Below are 27,138 nucleotides of genomic sequence, written 5' to 3' on the forward strand. Positions count from 1 at the left end.
TAAAAAAGTTGTTTTAAATGTAAATTGAATGCATTTATAGATCTTTTTTATATAGTCTTTCTTTAAAAAGATTATTAAAGAAAAAAATAGGATGTTGATAATAATTACTAAAGATGGTTGTAAAAGTAATATGTACACTGAATTCTAAATGCATTTTTAAACAAGACAGCAAAAATATTAGAGTTTGAATTGTATTTACAAAAGATTGTGTACTTTGTCATAATTTATGCTTTTCGGAAAACATCCAAAAGATTTCCTATAAATAACTTGATCAAATTCAGAGTGAAATGTTTACTTCTTCGGGCAGCGGAACTATGTTACTATGTAACAGGAGCCGGAATCAACAGCGCCAGAGCAGTGCTTGAATTTCTCCAAAAGAAGTACTACCGGTTCATCCAGTTCGAAGTAAAATATAGTAGTTTGCCCTCAAAAAACAGGAGAATCGTCCTACTTTTCATTGAACTTGCACGCCTTCGCGAATCCTTGCCAGAATGCTGCATATCCGATTCTCACGCTAGATAATTCGATTCGATGTTATCGATCATTTTTTTGGGTACATCGGTGAATCTCAATTCTTAGTTCATCGACTTTCGATTCCATTTTCCCCAATGCCTTTATCACATTTGTGTTGAAAAATATGAGCCACGATAGAAACTAAAATATTAGATGAATTTTTAAGATATGTGTTCCTCATATTTTTTGGATATTTTATTTAAAAATTTTATTAAAAATTATTATTAATTACCTTATATTATTTATTCTTATCAAAATTAAATATATTATAAATGTACATAATGAATAAAAATATCCTGAAATTTCAGAATTAAAACAAGCTAGCATACATATTTTCAGAAATTTAGATATTTTCTTTTCACTGAAACTTTCAAGAGAATAAAAAAGAATAAAAGTTTCAAAGACTTCAATTTCAATCATAATTTCAAAATTCAAGCATAGCTATAATAAACGTCATTAGATTGAATATAAAGTAACGTATTATTATAAATTCAATATTAAATTCAGAAGTAGAATCTTTTGACATGGATTTTCTGGATAGCTTGAGATCTTATCAGTCGCGAACCACACGCGATCAATTAACGGTATGTGGTATAAACTTTTGTTTGAATAATGACAAAGGTGAACGGAGCCTTCTTCGGGTTTCTTTTTTTTTTTTTTTTTTTTTCGCTCTATCGTCGCGGGGCCGACAGCGCGCACGGGGCCCGCCGAGAGCACACGAGTATAAAGGCATAGAACGTAAATATCAGCTCGTTTGATCTCGAGGGCCTCATGAAAATGACTTGTAATGGCGGGGCCTCGCGTACTTTACAGGCCGCATTCGAAATAAATATTTCGAGTTTACGGCCCCTCGAAAGGTGGACGGCCCCCACTGTATCGCCGCGGGATGGGGGTCGGTGTCAGTGACGGACATTAAAACAAAATCCCATGAAGGGTGCCATTACGATGACTCTCTACGAATTATAATCCGCCCCCTGCTTGCGTCCGCATTTTTTTCTACAACGGAGTGACTCGATTATTTATACATCTCTTTCTGATCAGATTTAATGTAACGGACGTAAAAAATATCTAGATAGAATTTGATTTTAATAAACATAAAAATTGTATTATCGTGCTAATAATTAGAATTGATAAAATTGGAATTCAAGCTTCTACACTATATTATTAATCATGGCTAAATAAAATTCCCTCATATTTTAGAAATTTATTAATACTTGAAAATTGCATATGGTATTGACTGATTTAAAATAGAGAGCACAAAATTCACAGAATTATTAGGAAAATAGGAAGAATACATATCTATGAGAAATTATACACCTATTAGAATATTAAAAAAAAGATGTAGTTTAAGTTTAACTTAAAAATTGTAGAGATAAATGTTTACGATTCTGCCTGTCACATTTTCACCTCATTGTATTTGTAGTGCGCAAAAATCGCGGAATAAACGAGCTTACAAAAGGCTGTCGGCGAAAGAGATGCGCGCCCTTTCACGTGCGGTAATACCCGCTTCAAGGCCGCGCTCGGAAATATTTATATGCATCTTAAGCCGTGGTGAGAGGGATGGGAAGAACGCGCAGCCGTCGAAAAAGATTATTATTAACGTCGCTCGACGGATCCACTCCGGCATGGTCGGAACCGATAAGGGTCTTACGTCGAGTCTTCCTCGAGTCAGAAGGGGGAGGTGGTTGAAAAGGGAGAGACGCGTGCCAGCCTCGATAAGTCGCGACCTAATGACGAACATCCGCGGGGATGTTGACGAATGACGTAAACGGAAGGGTGGTGTCACGTGGAGGGATTGGCGATCCGATCGCAATTAAGTCACCGCGTGATCCATTACAGCTATGATTGATGTGTCTGGCAGATTGATATTAGACGCTGGTAGATATTTATTAGGCGTAAATTGCACGCGATGGTTTAATTAATGACGCGATGGATAGGTCCTTACGGAATTAACCTCTATTAAAGACGACCAACTATGACACTTTCATTATTAGATCTCCTTTATTATAAAAAAGGAGTAAGTTAAATATGGATTCAGCTTTTTGTATCAATCTTTTTTTGATGTGTAATTTTTAATAATTGTAAAAAAAAAATTGTAACTTATACATATAATAATTTATATAAATAATAATGAAAAAAATCAGTTTTTTTTTTTGTTATTTTTGTACGTATGTGTGTATGATAGCCCGTAAAAAAGAAATATGAAAATTTAGTATATTAGTTAAATTTAATAAATATTAAAAAAAAAACTTTCTACATTACAAATTTTTCATTTTCTATCTTAAAAGCTTTAAACCTTTCTCAATTAAATACAAAGATTATTGATGCGTATGAAGGTATTAATAAAAATTATAATAAATATTAACTATTTTCAGATATAAAAATTGGAAAAAATATTCTTGTATACAAACATTTGCATATTAAACAAACAATAAAAGATTATAAACAATATAATAGTTAAAATTATATAAATTTATTGATAATTTTATAAATTATTTTTCTTTTAAATCGACGTGTGTACTCGTCGCATTCTAATACTCTTCGCAAGAAAGATTAAGATTTCATATAACAACAACCGCTATCAAATTCGAACAATACTTATTACTGAAGGACAAGAGACCAGATATGTCTTTTTTGCCTTCGGGACATATTAGACAGCGTTAAACGTTCTTCTTGCTGAATGAGTTGGTCGATATCGAAGTGCACATTCTCTCCTCGATATTCTGCCACCTCTCGCGGCATCGACCTCGGGCATCGGGAAACCGTCTCGAGGATAATACTTTAAACGCTTCTGCCCTGCCCGTTCGAACGTTCGAGACGTCAGAAACTTCCGACGGAGAATTAATCCTCCGTTTCCGCGGGATATTCCCGGAGCAGAGTCGAGCAAAGTTTCGTCAGACTCGACCGACGTCGGACGTACGTGCTGTCTTTCTCGTCTTTCTCTATCTCTCGCTGCTCTTCCGGTTCTCTCTTTCTCCCAATCTTCTCGCTCACTCCCGCGCTCTCACGTGGAAGTAAACCGCGAAACGGGCGTATCGCACACGTCTCATTTTTTTCGCCCGTTTCCGATATTCCCGTGTCGGCGCTGTCAAGCGATAACATTGTAAAAGGATTACAGAGATGGTTGATTTTACTGGCTTTTCCTATATCCGGTATCTAGTTCACTTTGTCATAACTACATGCATTATTGTATATAAAATACATATATAAAGCGAAACTATGACGAGTTATTCTATTCAAGAAACGATTATGCAAAACAAATTATACGACATATCTATCTTTTAAAAATAAGTTAAATAAAAAATGTGATTTTTAAGGTAAATAAATTATACTTTAGCATCATAAATAGGTAAAACTTCTTTTTCGAAAAATTTAAAAAGTAGGATTTACTTGAACAAAGTTTTAATATCAGACTTAATTGCTAAGATATTGAAAGTTCAAAATTAAAAAGTTGCAGTAAAAGTCTTTAATCAGAATTCCGCCGAGGAAAATCAATTCTGATTCGGTTAAAAGATTTAAATAGAAGAAACCGTAAGAGGAATGTAAAACATGCAGTAAATCTTAAGGTTAAATTAAAATTCATCTAAAATATCTATTAAAAAATGAAGGGAAATTAAAACCAATGAAATTATATGATTTACTTACTACTTCAATGTTTCTCATTAAAATTTTTATCCTAGTTTTTTAAATATTTTAATGTTATATACTTATTATAACAAAGTCTTCTTAATTATATAAACATATATTTGCACAAATTCAAATCAGATCGTTAAATAAAATTAGCTCAAAACTTCAGAAATATGTAGACATACATATTTCATCTTTATTTATTTTTAGATTAAATTGATTATATTAGAGTTAAGCTTAGTCATTATAAGAATTATAATTATTCAAATTTTTACAAATTATTATATTTATATTATCCATTGTATAAGCATTGAAAATTAGATAGTTACATTTAATACTACAAATGTTCGGTAAAAATAGCATGGATCAAAGATTTCAGACACGATAAAGCACGTTTCTGTAGATCGATCTCGGGTCGTCACAGGTCAACCGCAATTCGGCCGAGATATTGAAATTAAAATGTCGGGGAATAATATGGAGAAATGAGAAAGTAAGCCTTTTTTTGCGCGATCACCAGGAACGAGTAGGTGGAAACAGGATAGCTGCTTTGAAATCATGCCAAGTAAAAAGCGAGCAGAGTATAACATGCACGTTCATAAATATATACGACTTCTATCCACTCTTATGATGGCCGCGGGCAACGCTCCGGAAAAACGCACTTTTTTCCATCAAAACCAGAGATATTTTCAGATATCGATAGTTTCGTTCGGTATTTGCGATGCGGTCGAGTACGAAGCGTAGACTAAAATTTTGCGTACTAATATCCAATAATTGAAGCCGGAAAATATTCAGGTGTGTGTGTATATATGTGGATTAAATAGGAATCAATCAATTAATAAATAAATAATGTGATAATATGTTACATTACAAAGTTAACAGTTTAATAGTAAATTATAGTTTAATATTAAATTATTATAATATTAATAATAATAACATTTGAATAATTTCGGTTTATAACTCTTATTTGAATAATTTCTAATTTATAACTTTTGTCAAAAAAGGTATATAAATTAATTTTCTTTTAAATTATTTATATACATATATTCATTCTTATAACGTCTCAACTTTTTTCATTATATTTTTTTTATTGATTTTTGTTTAATTACTCTTGTATCTACAGAAATTCTCCATCTCTCTAAAATGTAGCGTATATGAATATAGGGAGATAAAATCTCTTAGAAGCGTGGGCAGCCAATTTCCGTTCTGCGTTATAACATATTCACATTTTACATTGCCCGGATGAAAGGTTCACATGCAGAGGTTTACATTCATATAAATTATATTTTTATCGTCAATAGTAATCTAAATAGCACGTAGAACGTTATTTTAATAATCATACAGACGATTTTGCAGTCAAATTTAACGATTTCTTGTAAGACACACCTGTCTGCTCAAACTTCTATAACGCGGCGAGATCAAACTCGGTGAACTCGGCATATAATGTAGAATAAACCAAAGTAAACCATCGCTTTAGTATGCTTCACACACGTGTAACTCGCGTGAATGTGCAGGAAACAGAAGGTGGACCTCGCGCGCGCGCGCGCGCTTGAAATTCCACTCTGACCGTTCTCAACGTTCGCACGATCTCGCTGAGAAGAGGAGAACAAGAGAGAAAAAAAAAATAAGGGAGATAAGGAAAGGAAGAGAGAATGAATAAAGAGGGCAAATCGAGGAAAGCGTGGGCGGAGAAAGCGAGCAAGGTACTCTTACGAATTCCACGAGCGAGCGTCTCTTTTACGGCTACTTAAGACAGTAGAGATGCTAGTTCCGGCCGAAAAGGAAGTTGAAGGAGAGGCGGCAACAGGGAGGGGGGGGGGAGCGAGTAAAACGGGGGTTGGGAATAACGGTCGAAGCAGAGACGAAAAAAAAAAAGGGAAAGACTACAAGAGGGTGGATCGGCAGAGAAGGAGGGGATTCGGCGGAGAATCGAGCCAATCTTGGCCCAGGGCACGCGCGTGAAATATCGGCGTACGGGGAAATTACTCCCCGACGTGAAATTTCGCCCCGGGGCGAATTTCGCCGCGCGCACGTGGAAAAATACGTTACGGCGTGATTAGTATATTAAAAGTAACGGCGGTGCATTAAAGTGAGGCCGCGAGAGCGAGCGAGTGGGTTACCAAGCTGCGAGATTTATCTCGTAAGTGGACGCCACCGCGTCAGATGATTTCGTTTCGTTTCTTTGCTTTTTTACGTATTATCCCCGCACTTCGGAGTGATGATTTAATCCTTTGCGTTCCGCATATTTTTAACGTATATCATTAAAATGATCTGAAGATCTGAGAAAATTGAACAATCGGTGAAATAAAAAAATGAAATAATTTACAACTCAATAGTATACTCGAAATACAAAGATTTTACAACAATTTCGAAGGTTCAAAGACATATGACTCTGAAAACCTACAGATTTGAAATGCTAAAATTATTCTAATACAGGGAATGAGAAGTTCGAAATTTGAATATCGAAATTAATTAAAGATTATTAACTGACTATATATTTCGTTTTTCTCACTGAAATAAGTAGATTTCAATCATATTTAAAAGCTCGCGTAGACTGCAGTAAATATTTGTTTGAAAGTTTATCCTAGGAATCTGTATAATTTTATTCGTGAAATGAAGTCAGTTGCATTGCATTTTGACGAAATGTTTTAGTTTTAGTTTTAATGTAGAGGAATGCTATCTTTTAGATAATTCATTATTGTTGAGAAAATTAACAAATCCGAGAGGAATTTTCAGTTTATGAGAGAGAAAAAGAATATCATATTTTATTCTAACAACTCTTGAATGTTTCTGTCAAATTGTCGGAATGTTTCAAAATCGTTGCTGTCATACTTCTCTACATTCTAAATGGAATTATAATTAAAGCTTTCAAAATTTTGTACATTTCCATATGCATGATCGTCTTTGGCATAAAGTGTATAAAAATGTGAATATTTGAAACGCGTTGAAAATACAAATCAGATTAAATCCATTTTCATTAAAAATTAGATTAAAATTCAATGTTTGAATAATATGTATATATGTATGATGACTTTTTAATTGAACACCACTAGGCACTGGACATTTTATAGTTGTAATTATAATATTTAAGCAAGAAAACACTATTGTTTTTACATATAATAAAATTATATGCATAATATTAAAACGATCTAATTCTATAAGAGAAATTGATTCTCGTTGAATGAGAATCTCAAGTCAGCTTAATTAAATATAAATTATCATTCAAATATATCGCAGAAATTAATATAGATATACTACGCCGCAAATGTACATATTATCAAAAGTATTAACGCGGTAGTAGATAGTACAAAATCTAATGGCGTCGTAAAGTTTCGTTGTCGCAAGAGTTATCGCGTTCATTTCCCAACGCCCTTCGATGGCGGAATGGTCGGAAAAACGGGCGAAGAGCCGACGATAGCCCGTCGTTTCTCTCTCCTCCTGCGGGATAATGCCAGCCCATATCCAGCTGGAACGTGCGAATCTTGCGACACCTGCGTCGCCTCGCACGGACGAACACCGCAATCATCCAGGAACGACGATTACCGACACGCTCTCTCGTCGGACCCTCGTCCGCTTCTAGGAAGGCCAGACGCTGTCACTCTCGCGGCCTGAGCACGAGCACGAACGCGAATGGCGAACGAAGTACCACGAGGAGTTGGACGAAACGCGTCCACCATCTGTGCGCACCGATCTTCTGCAGCAATAGCCGCCGCTCCTTGTCCTACTAGATACGACGGTCAAAGCTGCGGAAACCAGTGGGTCGGAAAATTCAAAGTCCAAGTCCGACTCTGAAACTCAACTCGAATGGCTTGATATTCGTCTAGAAGGAACTATGAATTCGAATATCGAAGAATCTCGCCGAAACGCATCCACCGTGAATTTAAAAGTCAAAAATATAGAAATAAGAAGATCCTAAAATTTAAATGCCAGTCCAGAAATCTATTCTGAAATATAAAGAATTTAAATTACATATATCGGAGAAGAGGATCGAAAGAAATTTTGTTAAAATTATATTCAAGAATCCTATTAAATAATAATTTATAAATTTAATAATCGAAGAAAGAGTGTCAAATAAAAATTAAAAAAAAAAAACAAATAAAAAAGTGCCCTGTATATTAAAAATATAATAAACAAAAGGAAGGATCATAATAAGAGCCAGGCGCAAAATCATACAGGTAAAATAAAAATTAAATAAGACATCAACTTATAAATATGTTGAAAAATTACAATTTACATTTTCTAATACAAATTTTAGAAATATATCAAATATATAAATATATAATATTAATTAATTTTCTTTTATAATGAATTTTAGATTTGTAATATTTAAGATGATTGTAAATCACGAGGATTCGAGAATGTAAAAAAAACTGCAAAAAAATGTTGAATATATAAAAGGCTAATAGTTTTATCAAATTAACACAAACGGTACAATCTTTTAAAGTAAACTTCCGTCATTTGGATTTGGACAAAGAAAAACGATGCCACTTAAGATTGAAAAGATTGGCCCGAATTTTTTCCGAGCTTCTTCATTCCCCCCCCCCCCGCGCTTCTCGTGCGACGTGCAAGAGGGTTGAAATGAGACTCAAATTAAAAACTATAAATCAGACACAGAGATTACTCGCAACCGTCAGACTCGTCTGACTGGAATGAAAACGGGACAAGTCGAAAGTAGAAAGAAAGAACATAAGCGAGGAAAAATCAATAAAAGTTTTAAACTTTAATGTTTCTGTCGTTTTATAAGTTAGCTAACATTGTACTAATATTAATTCCACTTCACTTTTGAAATCGTTAAAACTAAAGTCTAAAAGATAATTTTCAGCACAGTAAGCTCTCATTTATAGAGAAAAGTTTCTTTATCGAATTTATACGAATAAAAAGTGTGGAAATTCTTTTATCGAAAAAAGATTACTTCAAGCTACAAATCATTGTTAAATAATATGCACTAGATTTGTAACTAAAAATAACTAACAAGATAAATAAGAAATTAAATTAAGAATGAATAATTTTCTAAAATTAAATAAACTAAAGTTAAATATACCTTTTTTTTTATTTCTTAAAGATAAAGAGAAAGATTACGATACGATTTACGAGATATAAATAAAGATTATTCAGGCATTAGCGCTAATATTTTTCAGTCACTCTCTCAAAGATGAAGGAATCCGTCGCGTGACCTCGCGCGGAAAATTGCTTCGCCCAGGATCAGATTTCCTATGACTCGAAAGAGATTATAGAGCACCCGCAGCACGTAGCGAGAATTAGGTCAATTTGCGGGGGCAATAAGGAGAAGCTGGGGGAGGCGAATTGCAGCTCGCGCGAAACAGCTCCCCTCTCTTTCTCTCTCTCTCTCTCTCTCTCTCTTCCTATCGCTTATTTTCTTGTTCTTTGCCTTCTTTCTTTCTTTCAGAAAATAAAAACGCGGAGCGACACCGATGCCACGCAAAAGGTACCCAAACGGCGCTCGTAAAACGTTGTATTCTAAGCCACTTTTGCAATTAATGGCTCAATTACAGTCGGCCAAGCAGCAGTTTTTTTATCTCCGTCGAAAAGAAGGTCGGCACTCAGTTTGCGTTCCGCATCTTCTGGTATGGAAGAAATGATATAGCGTACTTCGGGAAATCTCATTGAAACAGATATATAAAATATCGACTATATAATAAACAGAATACTCAAAATTTATTAATTTACGTTCAACATTTATTTTCGAATTCACTATGTGAAAAATGTGCCTTCGCATGCATAGATCTCGAATATAAATATCTTACGCAAATTTTTAAATATATCCTACATATTATGCAAGTACTATAGGCTTACGTAATATTTGATGTTTATATAAGTCTTGATAGAATTATAAAGAAATATGAGACAATCTAAAAAATAAAAAAAACGATATTGTTTGCAAAAGCCAAAACTAATTTTTAAATAAAATCTATATAATTGTGTCACATGAAGCATTTACAAAGAGTGAGTTTGTAGTACACAAGCATGTCAATGAATTCAGTCAGTGAAATTTTGTTTAACGGCACTGCAATCTAACTTGTAAAACTACTAATCAAACTCATTTTCCACTCACAGAAAACTGCACTTTTTATTATATATCGCGCGCGTTCTATTTATGCGGGTCGCGATAGTCCCCGGCCAATCGCGCAAATCGAAAATTGTCTCTATTCTTGCATCGACGTTACTTCGAGAAAGCGCGACGACGGAACGGTGGGTCGGCCGGTGGGAAAATTGGTTCCGCAGGTTTTTACGAGCGATTCTCGGGTGAATGCAACTTGCCGCCATCCGGCGCGCACTAAAATGCCCCGGGATAAATGCACTCCGTTGTCGTCGTCGCGGCGTGTTCCGTGCGCGATCTCGAGAGAAGATGGGATCCGTAAACGCGCAAGTCGATCGAGTCGGAGATCGCGAGCGAAGGTACCTAGATTCTAGAGCGAAGCGGATGGTTAGGAGGGGGGGAGGGGGGGAGAGCGGAAACGGGGAAACTTTTGCTGCAGCGCTCGTGTATGGCGTGTAACGAACAAGCCGAAAAGCAATAATGATACGGCAAGCGGAGTTCGCGGGTCGCGCATGTAAATCCGGTGGAGGGTAAAATAAGAGCACAACGCGCGGAGAGAAAGTTTCCGTGCGGGTCACATTCCGCGCAGCGGAAGCGCAGGAACAGCGGAGAGTATCCGTAACCCGACGGAATTCCGTTGTTGCATGCCCCGAGAACTCAAATGAATGTTAAAATAACGTCCGTATATTGTTGTCTCTCGTGTGGCTTTCAGCAATTTTCGCAGTTGTTTATACATATACTGGCGAATGTATTTATAACGTTATATTTTCGCGGAATACCAACACTGACAATTTGCCGATACCTACGAAAAAAAATGTCGTATTTTTGCTCAGAGACATCTAAGTTGAAAGAATGTTGATCATATTTCTAATAATTATAGGATAATTATATTGCGAGAAATCTGAATAAGAGAGAGACACAACTAAAATGTGTCAACCGTCATGTCTTTAATATGAAAATGAAAGATATATATTAACGACTCTATTTATTTTTCGTTTCTGCTCTAACCGCGATGCTTCCTTAATTTTCCACCAGGAAGTCCGTTATTCACAAATTAATGGTGTCGCGCGCCCATTTACCGACGTCGCCACACATGACCGCAATAAGCTCCGCGCGCAGGACACACATACACACAAATATGTACATGCCCGACCGCAGGGTCTAGGAGCGGCGGTGCGTGTCGCTGGAAGTAGAATATCCCGTCCATCGAGAGGGCGTCTCACGCCCAGGATAACCGCCTTGCCCGACGGCGCATCCCCGACGATGCCGCAGAATAATATATCGCGGCGGTCCCGTATTAATCACTTTTATTAGGTTATTATAATACCCGACCGACTGGCTCTTGGTTAAGGCGCAATTTATCTCCCGAACGATGCATATTTAACGCGAAGCGCCACTCTTCGTTCGCTATCATTCACGTGCGGCAATCTCGCGTTCTCGCGCGAGGAGAGGATAATAAAAAAAAGGATGTAAAAAGAGAGAGAGAGGAGATAGCGCATCTCGAGCTATCATGGAGAGTTCTTCGTATCGCTACCGCGATCTGCCTTATTGCTTCTCCTCCGTTTATCCTTCCGTCTCTCCACCCATCCTCCGACTGTTCGTAGGCGCGTTTGTACTTCGATCAACTATTAATTATTTAGCCCGATGCACCGGCTCTTGCAAACTCGATATGCCGGAATACGCGCGAGTAAAATCGTTTTTCTATCTTTCTTTCTTTCTTTATTTATTTTTCCGTATCGCGACGAAGGTTGCGCGATCTCGAAAGTTTGTCGTATTACAGAATGCAGTTGAGGAAAAGAAGAAAAGAAAAGATACATTTGCCCAGAGCGAGCGAATATCGCGTGTCATGATCATCGACGCACCGACCGTTTTTTCTCGGCTTCGGTTTGTTTCACGCAATGACAGCGAAGAAGGTACCTATCCTCCGTAATTTGCGGATGCATGTTTTATTAAATACCTGACGCCTGCGCATATTTAAAAAAAACCGGCTTCCTCGAGTCAGGATAATTTGTGGGAAAATTATAAATACTCTGGCAGTTATGGATAATTCCAAGATGGATACACTTCGTATTATATATACCATTTACGATAATAGTATCTGCAATCTGTAAATTTAATCGCATATTTTAAGTACATATCTGTATATTTAAATTTTTTTTCAATCATTTTCTGCAAAGCATATTATTTTGTAAAATATATGAATAACTTTATTAGTGCACACTTTATTTTCATTATAATATTTTTCAGTAGCATTGTTGGAAAACACATCAGCGTTCACGATCTTTCTTAAGTTAATGTTTTATACTACATTTAATTCTATTCTAACCCATTAAAGTTAAACCCTACAAAATATCTGTCTGTGCATAGTCTTTTATAGAAGATACGACTATTCTAAATATTTGTATGTTTTAAAGTTTCTTTAATTATTTTTTCCAAAGCCGATTATTTTGTAAAAGATATAAATAACTTTATTTTACTACACACATTCTCTCTCTTCATTATAATATTTTCAGTGGCATTGTGGAAAACACATCAGCGTTACACGATCTTCTTTAGTGTTTTATCCTGCATTTAATTCTGTTCTAGCCCATTAAGTTAAATCCTAAAAAATATCAGTCTGTGCGTAGTCTTTTATAGGAGATATGAATAATTAAAACATACATCTCTTCGTTTCTCTTCCCTTATGTTGTAATAATTTTTTACGCAGTGGTAACGCGAAGAGAATCTCTCGACATTCTCGACAATTTTCTCTAACAATTTATTTTCTATTTTATTTCGTTTTTTACATTACTATCCTAGTTAAATCCTAGAAAATTTTGTACAAGAAAAATTGCAACATTGTACGCAATATTATAACTTTTTCACATTACAGTTTACAATTTATCGATTATTTATCTTACATTTTCTTTACCTCTTATAATTTATTTTTTACAATACTAAATTAAATTTTAAAAACGTTAATTTATAAAGAATATTACATGTGAAATAAAAAACAATTAAATATGCACTTCTATTATTATTCTTTCTTCTAAAACATTACTTTTTTAAACGTTAAAAATATTCAATAGTATCTAATATATCCTATAATATCCATTTTATTGACATTTTTATATTTCAATCTATATTTCGGTTCTTCTTCTCTTTCTATTGTTTACTAAATTAAATCATAAAGAATATTTATCTAAATAAAATATTATAGGTACTATTCTTTACATATCTTGTAGATAAGTTTATTTAATCGATTGGCTAGAACATATATAAATACCCCTTTTCAACATATGTATGTACGTGCATTGGGGAAACAATTATGAGAAAAACGAAAGCGAGCGAGATCATGAAAGGAACATTGCTGAGCTGAAGACTATCCTGCAACGATACTTATTATTAGACAGCAATTTTATTAGCGAAGTTGCGACTTTCTAGCGTAGCGTTATTAAATTTGTTCAAAACTTTCAAAACGACCGTTTTTCTTACTTCCCAAAGGATTATGCTGCCCTAGTGGTTTTTTTACTCTCTTTTCTCATTCTGACGTTTATAATTAATTACTTACGTATGTGGCTTCGATAGCTGAATCATGAGAACTTACGCGAATGGCGATCTTCGCTTAATGTGCGTCATTAAAACTTGTCGTTCAAAATATTCATGCTACACGTCGCTGTTTTGCGTTTAATGAGAATGACATATAGAGATCAACTTTTCTCTCATGGTTTAAAAGTTATATAATAACCGCACATACAGAGAAGAGCCAAAATGGTGCTCGTTCATGGAAAAACTTGATTGATCATTTTTTAATATTAAAATATTTAATATTAAATATCAAAAAGTTGCAAACAATAATTTCCTAAATTTTTTTAAAAAGAGTCGACCTTAGGTTTATAAAAAAAAAAAAAAAAAAAAACATTTAACATTATAAATTTGATATTTTTATATATATATATATATTTCCCTGTCTTTTTCGATTTCTGCAATATATAAAAATATCAAATTTATAATGTTAAATGTTTTTTTTTTTTTTTTTTTTTAAACCTAAGGTCGACTCTTTTTAAAAAAATTTCGAAAAAGACATATACATATATATATATATATATATATATATATATGTATATTCCGTTAAATATTACAATACATCATTCAAAGAACAAATATCTTTTAATTGGTTCATATGACAAGGCTAATTTAATAAAGGATTATTTACTGATTAAATCGAGTCACGGAGGAACGCGTTTGAGCGAAAGAATTATCTTTATTGTACATCGTTAAAACTTTGTCAGCGTATAGCGCAATGTGACGATGCAAAGAGCTGCTGTTGAGGTGCAACGAAGAGGCTCGTTTTCCTCGAGCTCGTTGGTATGCGCGAGACACGCCGCGCGAAAGATCGACTATCGATCGCGCTGTCCGCCGCGGCTCCGCAGCACGCGAGACTGCGATTTGCGGCGCGCATAATTTCGCGTCGAAGCGCAGCAGGTGCGAGGCACAACTGCGAAATTTCAGATTCCGATAGTAAGGCAAGTAGTACGTTCTACGATAATGGCGCACGTAATGCGATTCGTTTAGTGTGAAGCGCATACAGCCCGCGTAAAGCCGTCGCTTGCACGACGAGACACATTAACGACCCAATGTGCGATTCGCGAGCATGTAATGATCTTTGTTGCGACTCGTTTCACTATTTCAGTATAATGACTGACGAAGAAAATATTGAGCTTGCTATTTAAATTCAATATTCAAAGTTTAAGTGAAGTTTTTGTTACGCGAAAATTGAATTGTTATTAATATATTATTAATATATATATATATACACATTATTTAATATATTTCAAGACAAAATATAATTCGTTGCAATGGAATTAAACCGTTATATAAAAAGAAACGTTATATTTACGATATAGATATTGTTAAACAAAATTAATGCTAAATGTGTTAATAAATATATAGATTTGTGTCTCTCTTTAATATTTTAAAATTTGTCAATTATTTATGAGAATCTTCAAAGTCAATATGTCGAAAACTGGCCGTCAAAATGTTTCAAGAATTTAATAAGCTATATGCTATGATTGCGACATTTAACACTACATCGTAGGAGAGTTAAAAATAGAAAAATTATAAAAGGATTCCTGAATTCATCCGAAGGTCGCTGCCTGTCAATCCTGTCACCCGGATCAAACATGATTTCCGGCGTGCTAGTAACTGCGACTCGTCTTGAGTCGGCTGGACTTTTTCTCCTTGGCGCTACAGAGACGTGTCTTGCATCGATAATCAATCTCGAGACCTTGGCCACCGGCCTTACTCGGAGAACGAATGAAAGACAGACTACGAAATTGGAATTCACGAATAAACAAAGAAGAAACATTGTTACGGAGTTATAGTAATATCTTTCCCAAAATAGTTTCACTTTAATTCTAATCATCGTTATTTCGTTTAAAAGAGAATTTATTTGTAACGAAATTAAACGAGCAAGTTTTAGATTAATGGAATTCGATAATTATATATGGAAAACGCTAATTGTGTATATTGTCCTACCTTTTACCTTCAAGCGACAGTATAGCTTTTATAAAGTAAAGTGGATCACAGTAACTCACCTGAAACAGAAACAAATTGAATAGAGTTAAAAATAATAACAGTTTTTTTTTTATGGACGATTAAAGCATAATTGTGAATATTTTTCACGAGAAAAAATTAGAGATATAAATAAAAAAATGCAAACATAGAAATTATTCTCTATTTTCTTATTAATTTGTAGAATATATAGATATAACAAAAGAAATTCATAGAATATATTTTCATTCTCTTCTGATCAAATAAAACGTTTGAGATGTAAAGCATAAAAATGCGGAAAATTTACTATTTTAAGAAATCCAACAATGTGAATCAATATAAAAATAATAACGAGTAAATAATCGTGACGTAAACCGTAACAAAGTATATGCCACGTTAATTTAATATGTAAAAATATAAAACTGTAAATTTGAATCATTTTGAATATTATTCATGTCAAAATGTAAAAATGTAAATTTTGAATCACGAACATCATTCTATAAAAAGAATTGCTCCTCCAAGATACAAATTTATTCATTTTTCTGATATATGAAATCTGTTAAATCAAAATATAGAGAGAGAATCTTTATTATGGAAAATTATAATATAAAATTTTAAATCTCCTTAAGAACTTTAAAAAGCAAGCATTTAGAGATCATATATTGCTGTCATTTTTTCATTCCTAAAATTATCGAATTTGAAAAGATATATTGTACAAATTTAATCTTTACTCCGTATTGTTATTTTTGGCACCTTCTAACTGTACAGGTCGGTCAGCGTATTTTCGATAAGTTTATTAATATGTAAAAGTATTTTAAAAAATCTGAAAAAATGTATATACCTTCTTTGAACATTCTAAGAAATAAAGACTAAAATAATAAATTTGAAAAATACTTTACTTAAATATATTATTTTATGATTATTTGTTTTCGAGAAATTGACGTTGTTAGAAAAATCACAGACAAAAATGATCCATCAGTACGGAATAAGAGTTAATAACATATAGAAAGAGGCATGAAATTCACAAAATCACACGACTTTATCACAATCATCAGAATACAATCTTTGGGATTACGAAGCTGCGGAATAATAAATCTGTACTGTTATTCCAATTGAATCTTTATCGCGCATGTTCGATTTCCCGGCATTACTGCGGTATTTCGTCGTTCCTGTCGACGAGTTCTTTTCGATCTAACGAGGAGTCGCGCGACAGGTCCGTAATCGAGACGATCGAATAATTCCGAACCCGTAAACCGGGCACGAGAACGTTTCTTTGCCTATCGGGAGCCGATAGCGTTTCACGGCGGGTGGTAGCGTAATTTATTGCACGGCTCGCCCTTAAATCTTAATGGGATTCGATTAAAGGCGACGTTTTCCCGGCGACACAGAGAGAAACCACCGGCTAGCCGTCCACGACCTTCTCCTCTCTTTTCTCACCGTGGCCGACTCTTGATCGTATTTTCGAAGCCGAGTTCCGTCAAGATAGAAAAAGAGAGAGACCGACCTTCCTTTTTCACGACGACGTTTCTGGCCGATGCATTACGCGTATTTGAATTTCGTTTCCCACCGTCGTCGTATCGCATTCGTTTGTAGTTTCGCCTACGATGTTTTCCGACGTAACGAGTCGCACGGAGCTCCTTTTTGCGTCTTTCACCTTGCGTCGTTTGGGAAATGGAAGCCGTGCGTTCGTGTTTTTTTGTACAGGTGCCTCGATGTCTCGCGATTTCCGCTTACATTCGATATAGCTTGCGATAATGGTGAATTACGATTGCAATGCAAGTGGATTTGAGAAATTCCGAGAGAGAAGTTATTTCTCTAAAATATAGCTTATATATATAATATCCTGAATGTTCCGCTTGAGTTCATCGAACAGAAGCGCAGTTTTCAATTCTGTACCAGTTGTAGTAGAAAATCCGACTTAATTTCCTTCGCTCCTTCACACACTTAAGTTATTATAGATATTTTGATGTCTTGATCCTTACAATAATAGCAAAAAAGGTCAAATAGGAAAATCGTATTTCACGAGATCACATGGATTGCATAACCCGTGGTCGGCATGGAAACGCGCGATTACATCCGTCGCCATCCGAGTTTAATCTCGAGAGATCGTCTGTATCCCCAAAGAAATCTCCGGGGCGATGCCGCCGAAATGGCAACTGCCGAATGCCGGTCACGCAACCGAGCCCACCCTCAAATTAGCGCGCTTCGATTTGCGCTCGCTCGCGCCGTCGTGTTTCGCTGATTTTGCGCGAAAATGTTTGCCGAACGCCAGTTGAAACGGGGGAGGTTTTCGCTAATTCGGCGAAAACTCACCGAATCTCGACGCGTTGAACGCTGATTACCGATACTCTCGATGTGAGTTGACTTATATAATTCTTGATTTCTATATTTTTTTCCATCATAATTATATATTGCAGATAACGTTAATTTCTCTAAAATTGATATAGATTTTATTAGGTGTTTTTTATAGACATATGTACATATTTTTTTGCGAAATGTAGAAATTTACAATTTGATAATTTCAATTATATTTCACAATAATTTTAACTATTATTTGATAATAAATAACACATTAATCTTTAGATATTCCAACTTGAATTGTTTCATTGATTCAACAAATATATATTTTTTTCATAATGGTCCAATGAAATTTCTCTTACAAAACCTTAAATAAATCTTTAGTGATTGTTCTCCAATGCTGGCACACTCGCGATCGGAACCAACCCAGCAGATTCGCCATTGTCGCTATTGTCCAGCCGTCCTTTTCAGAACAACGTACCAATTAACGCGTGACCATTTATAGGCGGCATATCGACTGACATCGAATTTCATCGAAAATGAAAAAGTTGGTGAAAAGGAAGCACAATGAGAGAGTGTGGTATGCTGTTGATAAATACGCAGCCACCCGAGAGAGCGTGCAAGACGAGGGACACCAAGGAAAGGGAGCGAGGGGTCGCGATCATTCTTTTTAAAAGACAAGCCATTGATTCGCTTGTTCGTTCATTGTTCGTTCTCGAGAACACACGCGCGATTGAACGCGTGTATGCCCGCCCGCCGCAATCACCCACGCGTCTTGAAAGAACAAAAAAGTGAGAGGGTGAGATGACGCTGAATATCGCTAATTAACGATGACTGTGCCCCGTTGCACATTATTGTCTCTTGCCGTGAGCCCCCTTGCTCGCGTATGCATATGCGTGCGCATATGAAACACTTGAATGCCTACGCATGCGAAATATTAAATGACATTAAGCGCGCGAGTGACAGCAAAGAGTAAGAAGATAGAAGAAATAAAATTGCAATAATGGATCCGACAGCACAGATAAATTTTCATCATAATTCGTGACATTTCATCATGCACTTTAATATGACTTTTATTATATATCGTTTCAATATTTAAACATTTTGCATCTCTCAAATGAGATTACTGTCAATGAATATTTAACAAATATCAGTCAAAGTCTTTTAAATATATTTCAATTGTAATAAATTTTTAATATCTTTATTAGTTAGTAATGTCTAAATTGTATTCAACTGCATTGGAAAAGGAAGATTAATATTAAAATTTTATTTATATAATGGAAAAATTATATTCTCAATTTTTAACAGTCTAATTAAAAATAAAATGCATACACACGTATTATAAGAATCGCGAGAATTTACTCTTAAATCTTGTTAAAATGAAATGCGATGTCTTGCCCAGACACCCAGACCCACCAGGCGGGTTAAGCCTGTCTGGTCACGCATCGACGTAATTCGGGTTAGAGCACCGCTACAGGGAAAGAGAAGGAGAGACACACAGAGGGAGAGACGACCTCTCGGAATTCCGCGCGCGTCGCGGATAAACGCCGACGATTCGTCAAGCGCTGCGCTGGCTGACTCCTCGCGCGCTTCTGTTGTGAAACCGACGGAAACGGATGGCTTCCGCTTCGGGCGGACAGGCGGACAACCGTCGAGAGCCCGAGGAGAGGATTCGTTGATTGGCCGTGCTATCGTACGGATAAACCGACGCGACGGTAGCAACGGCAGTTTCCTTCTAGTGTAGTCGCCGTCCCTCGTCTCCCCTAGCCTCTCGTCCCGAGAATCCCTCGCTCCTCTGACGGCGATATACTACATACAGTTTGTATACCCCTTCCGCGAAGGTGACTTCCAAATAAGACACGTACAAGACGCTCCAATTTCGGCTGACACCTGCGCTTCGCGCGCCCGCCCGTCAGGCATTTTCAAACCTTTCTCCTTCAACATTCCGCTCGACGGATAGACGAAGGCGTCCGCGAATATGTATTCAATATACATATGTATTCAAGATACATCCGAAATATTCTGAATCTATCAGATTTTGTCCGTCGTGATCACGCAATCGCATATACATATGCGACAATTCTTTTATTTATAATAATAATACTAAATTTTATTGTAAATATTATACCATAAAAGATTCAAATTTAAACCAATAAAAAATGATTAAAATTTAGGGATGTCAATATATTTATTTTTAAAAATTTAAAAGGCTAGTTATACTTACACACATACATATTATATATATATATATATATAAATAATATTTATATGCTAAAAAAGTTTTTTTAATGACTTTTTCATGATCTCTTTAAAACCAAAATTATTTAAAATTTTAATATAATATTTGTCACGCAATCAAATTATTATCGAATCTTAAAATCAAATGAGATTGCTTTGTTAAAGCAACATCGAGTTTAATTCGTCCAAGGATTTATGGCCAAAGAATACCCAGTAGAGGTCTCAGGCACTTTGTATAAATGTATAGTCGTGCGGCCTAGCTTAATCGCACTAGGATTTAACGATCCCGGCCGGTGCGGAGACCTTTAATTCCGATGATCGCGCCGACACGTCTCTATCTCGTTTCGCCGGGTGAAAGGTGCACGTTCGATGAATATACCTGAATTCGCGAGACAGAGACTGCGGCAGGTAGATGCTTCGTTATGTCAGGAACGCCAAGGCGATCGCCGAGATTACGTGTTCGTTCCCGCGATTGCGACACAATTTATTTTCCATTTGGTTAAAGCGCAAGGCAAAATTATGTAGCACTTACAACAAACAAGTTCCAAAATTTTTCTGAAATCTCTGTATTTGTAGTTTTCATATATTTATTTTTAATTCTCGTTTTTAGCTTCAAAATATCGAATTGAAAAGTGTATTTTTATCTTTAAATAGTAATTAATATATTTTATCCAACTAATCTCATCAACTGTGATAAAAATGATTTATTTGGCTATCATTATAAGAGAATCTGTTTTTACCAACATAATCCAAAGATATAATCTCAAAATCTAATACGTAGTATGTACAATTTTAGAGAGGTCGATTTAGCATCATGTATCGTGGAATCAATCGATGCGCGAACATCGTCCATGTCTGATCGTCGCTGTCGTTCATAATTCACATGGCGCGGTATCGGCTGCTTTAAATCACGTTAAACAGAAGGCAACTAGCGGAGGATGCACCTATCGTCGGGGCTTTAATCCTCGATAGAGCGTTACCGATGGAAGGATATAGCCCGAGTGACTTCCCCAACCGATCGATCGTACGCGGCCACCGCACCGCGCCACGCCGGAAGTCGAAAGATTTACGAACCGTCGATTTATCGATGCACGCGAAAGCACCGGTTGGTCCTTCACGAAACACGCTCACGAGACACACAGATCAGCGCTCGCTCGCACGTAACGCATTGATAACGAGAACTAATGGAGCGAGCCGAGGCGACTCGCTCACGACCTGTCGCATGTTCCCGACTAACGGAATTTGTAAGTAGATAATGTCCCAGGTATCGTTTTCCACGTTAGAGACGTAGAGACGGTAGAATTTAATTTCTTTACCGCGTGAAACAAATATATATATATCACAAAATTATAGATACACATTTAATCGTCGTTTCTTATTAGGGTAAACTCGGGTAAGATGGCCATAGTTTTTTAAAATGCAAAAAACATACTTTTAGTTTTGTTATTTTTTAATAGTGTTTGGCATATTATCTTCACTGCAGCTTAAATTGCGTAATATTATCGAAATTAAAAGAAAAATATTTAATAGAAATTTTATATTATCAAAATAGTACAACATAAACATTGGCCATCTTACCCAACTTTTAAGGAAGAGATGACCATAGTGACGGAAAGATGATCATAGTATTTATAAAAAAATAGTGAAAACGAAAATAAAAATTATAGGTCATATAACAATTTACATATCTTTATAATATGTCTAACGTCGATTACGATAGCTTAACTGTAATTTATTCAACGTTATAACAGTTTTTAGTGGACACATGAAAAACTTTGCAGGTAGTCAAAAGTAAAAATATGATATAAGATTCACAATATCAGTTATTTCGAATAATATATGCACATAAACTACAGTCTAAATATCGATTATCTTTGATAATGACTAAAAAAGCGCTCTATGTAGCGATTATTGAAAAAATTACAGCCTATGGCCATCTTTTCCGTATGGCCATCATACCCTAATTCACTGCATATATAAAATTATTATATTCGAATAAAAGAAAATTTGGTAAACAAAATCTTTTTTTAAGCGATTATCACGGCATGAAATTGTCACGGTAACTAATTATCTCCCAAGCCGTCCGGTAATTCTATATACGACGTCAAAGCAATATACAGCTTCAGCTCGCTCGCACGTAACGCATTGATAACGAAAGGTAATGTAGCGAGACGTCGGGTTCTCGCTACCGTTTCGAATCGTCGAAGGCCGTACGAGGAATCGGATTATTCTCGTTGGCGCAATGAAACGTGTCCGCGCGGGACCATATTTTATGCAAACCTGCGGCTCCGGGATAATGCGCCGAGTGCAGCGTGACGTTCCGCGGCGCAGAGTCATTGTATACCCTCTCTTTCTCCCTCCCACGGCTACCCAATAACCATTTTCCCTCCCTTTCGCATAACTGCTACCTTTGTCTAACCTTCACTCTTGGAAGGACCTCGATCCCGTTCGCGCGGTCAAGTACGTCGAATGTTGCAACAACTCGGTATGCATCGATTCTTAACGGTGCAGGTGCACCACAACATCGCGCATTCTTTCGCGATCGAGGTGATGCGAGGCACGCTCGAGATTTCTCTCAAATCGCCAGCGGTCACGAATCATCTCGCGCTTCTCGGCAATCGTATAATCTACACTTGATGATCGCTCTATCCTTGTGAGATAAATCGCACCGCACGACTTTAAAGAGTTTTGGTTCGTTGTAGCATCGTGCAAGGTTTATAACGTTGACATGTTTTTAAAAAAGCGCGAAATTTGCGTATTAATAATATAGATTACGATATTAGTCTGTCGTTTTTACACTGGAGGAACCAAACTACGACACTAAAATCGTTAAACGAGAGGGGGAATGAAACACGTACTCTCGTTGACAAGAAGTCCCTTTTGTTTCGCGGTCATGCCGCTTTCCTTCCGAAGGGATGTCGTTACCGGCGCGCGTTCTATGGGTTGCGCGATAATAATCCCCTTATACCGGTAATAGAAAACGCAGCATGAGCCTTCTTATATTTGCCGGATATTACGACTCCGTTCTGTTGTGTGCAAGGAAACATATCCCTGCCCGATCAGATAGCTACGCCGAAACATTTCGTCGTTTTTGCTTTTGATCGATAAACAAGAGTGACAGAGAGGAAAAACGAGGGCTGTTCAAACGCAGAAACTTCCGGACACGGATCAAAGGAGGCATGCTCGCTGCAGAGAGAGAGAGAGAGAGAGAGAGAGAGAGAGAGAGAGAGAGAGAGAGAGAGAGAGAGAAGAGAGAAAGAGATAAAAAAAAAAGAATGATCCTTTTAATTCATCCTCGATATTAATGTTTGTAATTATTCGCGAAAATTGCATTCGATCGATCGCTTACACTGTCCGTCCTTTGATTACCAGTTAAAACATCATTTGTATACGTGTATCTATCAACATGCCTTACACATGTCAAAGATCAATCGTTTTCGAGCCTGAATTGATTTGATCATATATGATTCTCAATCAAAATGAATTAAAAATGATAAAATATACGAAAGCGATAGGTGTAATTAAAATTGGTCATTATATAGGTGAAGAAAGATAACATCAATTATTTGTGATATATGTATACGCGTCTTTCGCAACAAGAGATATTTCGCCGAGGAAAATGGCATTTACTCATTTACTGTCTTGTTTCTCTTTTTTCGACCCGCGTCTCCTCTCGAGAGCCTCTTATTACGAGACTTTTCGTGGTTCTATTGCAGCCATTAGTCTCGCACCGTCTGCGCGTTCGGGGCGCGTACATGCACACGTGAAAGGGGTGGTTCAGCAGACAGGATTAAAGAGACAGGTGGCCTAGACGTATTTATACGCGCACGCGCGCTCGTTCATGAAGCGTGTCGCGCGCGCGCGCGCGCGCGTCTGCGGAATTCGCGCGCGAGTGCCAAGCCGCGTCTAGCGTGTTCATTCATTCCGTCGAGCATGGACCTATGAATAGACGCTATTTAAAGGACGAGTGCAATGGCTCGAGAGAGTCAGTCTGACCGTCCACCCGGAATTTTCTCCGACACATTCCGAGGTACCTTTCTTCACAGTGGCTTTACAACTTAATATAGCTTCGCATAAGTAAGAGTTTTTTTAGATTCATTTATAATAAATTTGGTGAATCCTAAATAACTGAGAAATTCGCAAAATATTTTATTACAATTATAGAAAATACATATATTCAACATTTTTATTATATATAAATATCTCTCATTTTTTTAATATAAAATTTCGACACACGCACATACACACGTAGAAAGATTAATATTAGCCAAATAGAAATTTATATTAACAAAATATATAAATGCACACAATTGAACATTTCAAATATGAAAATAAGCAAAAAGACAAATTTTCAATATCTATTATAAAATTACCTCGTGTAAAGAAAATAAATGAAGTAACTGAAATAATTTATTTAAGTGCATTTATGTTCCGGAAGTACATGTGTAAGCCATCAATATGAAAGGTTTATTTCATGTGTAATAACTGTTTCCTCGAGACATACCCTCGGTAACATAAGCAAATAGGAAAGTCAACCTCTCTCTGTGGTTGAAAACATGTCTGTCCGAGACTGCGTGACGCCGTCTATGATTATCTTGTGTTTTCGAGCAGTTTGTGTTTTCCTTTAGTTTATGTTTCTCTGGATTTCTCGTTGCGTTTTAGAGCCCTGTTAATCTTATTTCAATCGACGAGCTAAACCAAAATTCTCCAGCTAGCAATAAAATTAATAAAAAAATTCAAAATTTTGATCTTCTTTCGTGATACGTATATATCAAAATAATAAAAGAATCAAATAATTATGATAAGATATATAAATTAAAAAGCGTAATGTGAAAACTTTACAGAGAAATTTTCCAACTCTGTACGAGAAATAGAGATGCATCTCACAGAATATCTTGTCAAGTACGGAATTAGTTATTTAAACTTGAAGGGCTTGAGAGTAAAGTCGTACAAGTATCGTATTCACTGTCCCGTTAGACAATCGGAGGAGTAGAAAGCTATGTTCGCGCGGTTAATTCGCTTTTTCCGGATATATAACGTTGGTAAGCCGCTATTAAAGTCTGAGTCTCATTCGACATGGACTTGGCTGAACTTCGCCCCGACGTAAACAGTGAATCGTTGATTTTCACGCGCGTTGCACGTCTAGTTTGCGCGTGCGAGTCGTCGACGAGAAATTCGCGAGAAGGGTATAATTTACCGGGTGAAAGGAGTCCGCGAGGGAAGGGAGAGGGGAGGAAAGCGCCCGCTTCGCTCGCGCCGAGCGCGATGTATTATCTCGTTCTCGGTACAATGGGCTTTGTTTGCAAAAGTTTTGAAACGCGGAATCAAGTCGAACGACCACCTACTTCCTGAGCCGGTTGCAGCGGTAGTTCAAAAGGGCCGGAGAAACGGGAGGAGAGAGGGGAGGGCTCTCGAAATTCGCGCGAAGGTGTATTCTCGGATGCAACGATACATCGTTCAAAAGCGAAAGGGCAAAAGGAAACACGCGCGAAAATGTACGGGAAGGGAGAAAGATGGAGAGCGGAGCCCTTTTACATAATGCGGCCTGTTCCGCGCGAGTTACATGGCAACGAGGGAAATAAATGCACGATGAAGCGGAGAATGAGGGGAAACTGGCGAGGTTGATGTTGTGATGTGCAATTTTGGCGAGTGTTAAATGGTACTCTCCTTTTCCTCCTTCTTCCTTCTCAGAAGCGAGTGACACAGTTAAAAATTGCGGCAATAAAATAGTGAGAAAAGCTTATTTATTCGACGTTAAATTAGCAGAAAATTACGCCATATGCAATATATTTTAAATGTCTAAAACAATAAATATTCTAATCTCCTCTTCTCTCTTGATCAAAATTTGAAATAAAATTCTTATCATTGCTATGATTTTATACTATTTATAACTTCACATTTTCAATATTTAGACTTCAGAATAAACGAATAATTTATTACGCAGAAATCCTATCAAAGAAAATCTGTATTATAAAATTTTTATCCTGCGAACATTTTGTTTCGCAATGGTGCATTAGCTCGTATCATAAAACTCTTGTATTATCGTGCTAGTAGTGCCAACCGTAAAAATTCCTCGCTATATACATAAAAGGCCCGTAGCATGAAAATCTGATATTGCAAAAATTTCGGTGCAAAATCTCTCGAATTGGAACCGAAAGTCTCGTCCTTCCCCGTAGTGGAAAACGGGTCGAGAGTCGAAAGCTCGCAAAGACGCGATTTAACAATGCCACGCCGGGCGTCCCTCGATAACGGTAATGGCGCGTATTCGCTGCCTCGTAAGGAACGGACTTTATCGGAGAACGGGACCGGGGAGAGTTACCGGTAACGTTCGTAACGTCCGTAACGTTTGGAAGATACCGATCCACGAAGCGTGGATCGTGTAAGCGATCCTTTACTTCTTCGACTTGCCGGCCTTCGTGGCTGCAAATTCTGTGCCGCACTTCGTTTCGGCTTACATGATGTTCCCTCAGGATAACAACTGACTGGCAGAGGGAATAATCGGCGAGGAAAACCATTTCACGTTTTAACCTCCCGCATATCCAGGGAAATAGTTATCTGACCTAGTTTTATAATAGCAAGAATACGTCAATTTAACAAAAAAGATGTAGACATTCGCATTTCATCGGAGTTCACACGTTCATAAGAGAATGCAGAATACATGCAGAGGGATATAATAAATGCATTGAACTGAAGAATACTATGTAGTCAATTGTATTAAATGATATCTAATGTGCTTGCGTTCACAGACTTGATATGCGACTCGCCAATTCTTTTCATTTCTTACGAGAATAAAAACATAATTTATTATTTAAAAGAACAGATATATTTCTAAAGTATCATAAAAAAAAAATTAACATTCGACTATATGCTGTTTA

General features: G+C 36.5%; 1 protein-coding gene and 1 long non-coding RNA gene across 13 annotated transcripts in view; one reads left to right on the plus strand and one right to left on the minus strand.

Moving 5' to 3' along the window:
• LOC140666485 (latrophilin Cirl) overlaps window positions 1-27,138 on the minus strand; it is a 418,870-nt gene that overhangs the window by 147,117 nt on the left and 244,615 nt on the right. The window lies entirely within an intron of this gene.
• The window catches only part of LOC140666490 (uncharacterized), a 268,533-nt gene that overhangs the window by 115,998 nt on the left and 125,397 nt on the right, over window positions 1-27,138 (plus strand). Inside the window, exon 5 of one of the 3 annotated variants that reach the window (XR_012046760.1) lies at window positions 15,323-15,825. The exons of the other annotated variants lie outside the window; for them this stretch is intronic. This is a non-coding gene — a long non-coding RNA (uncharacterized lncRNA). Of the gene's footprint in view, window positions 1-15,322; window positions 15,826-27,138 lie in introns of those variants that run through there. 3 annotated transcript variants of the gene reach the window in all.

Source organism: Anoplolepis gracilipes, chromosome 6, assembly GCF_047496725.1.
Source record: "Anoplolepis gracilipes chromosome 6, ASM4749672v1, whole genome shotgun sequence".
NCBI classification, from domain to species: domain Eukaryota; kingdom Metazoa; phylum Arthropoda; class Insecta; order Hymenoptera; family Formicidae; genus Anoplolepis; species Anoplolepis gracilipes.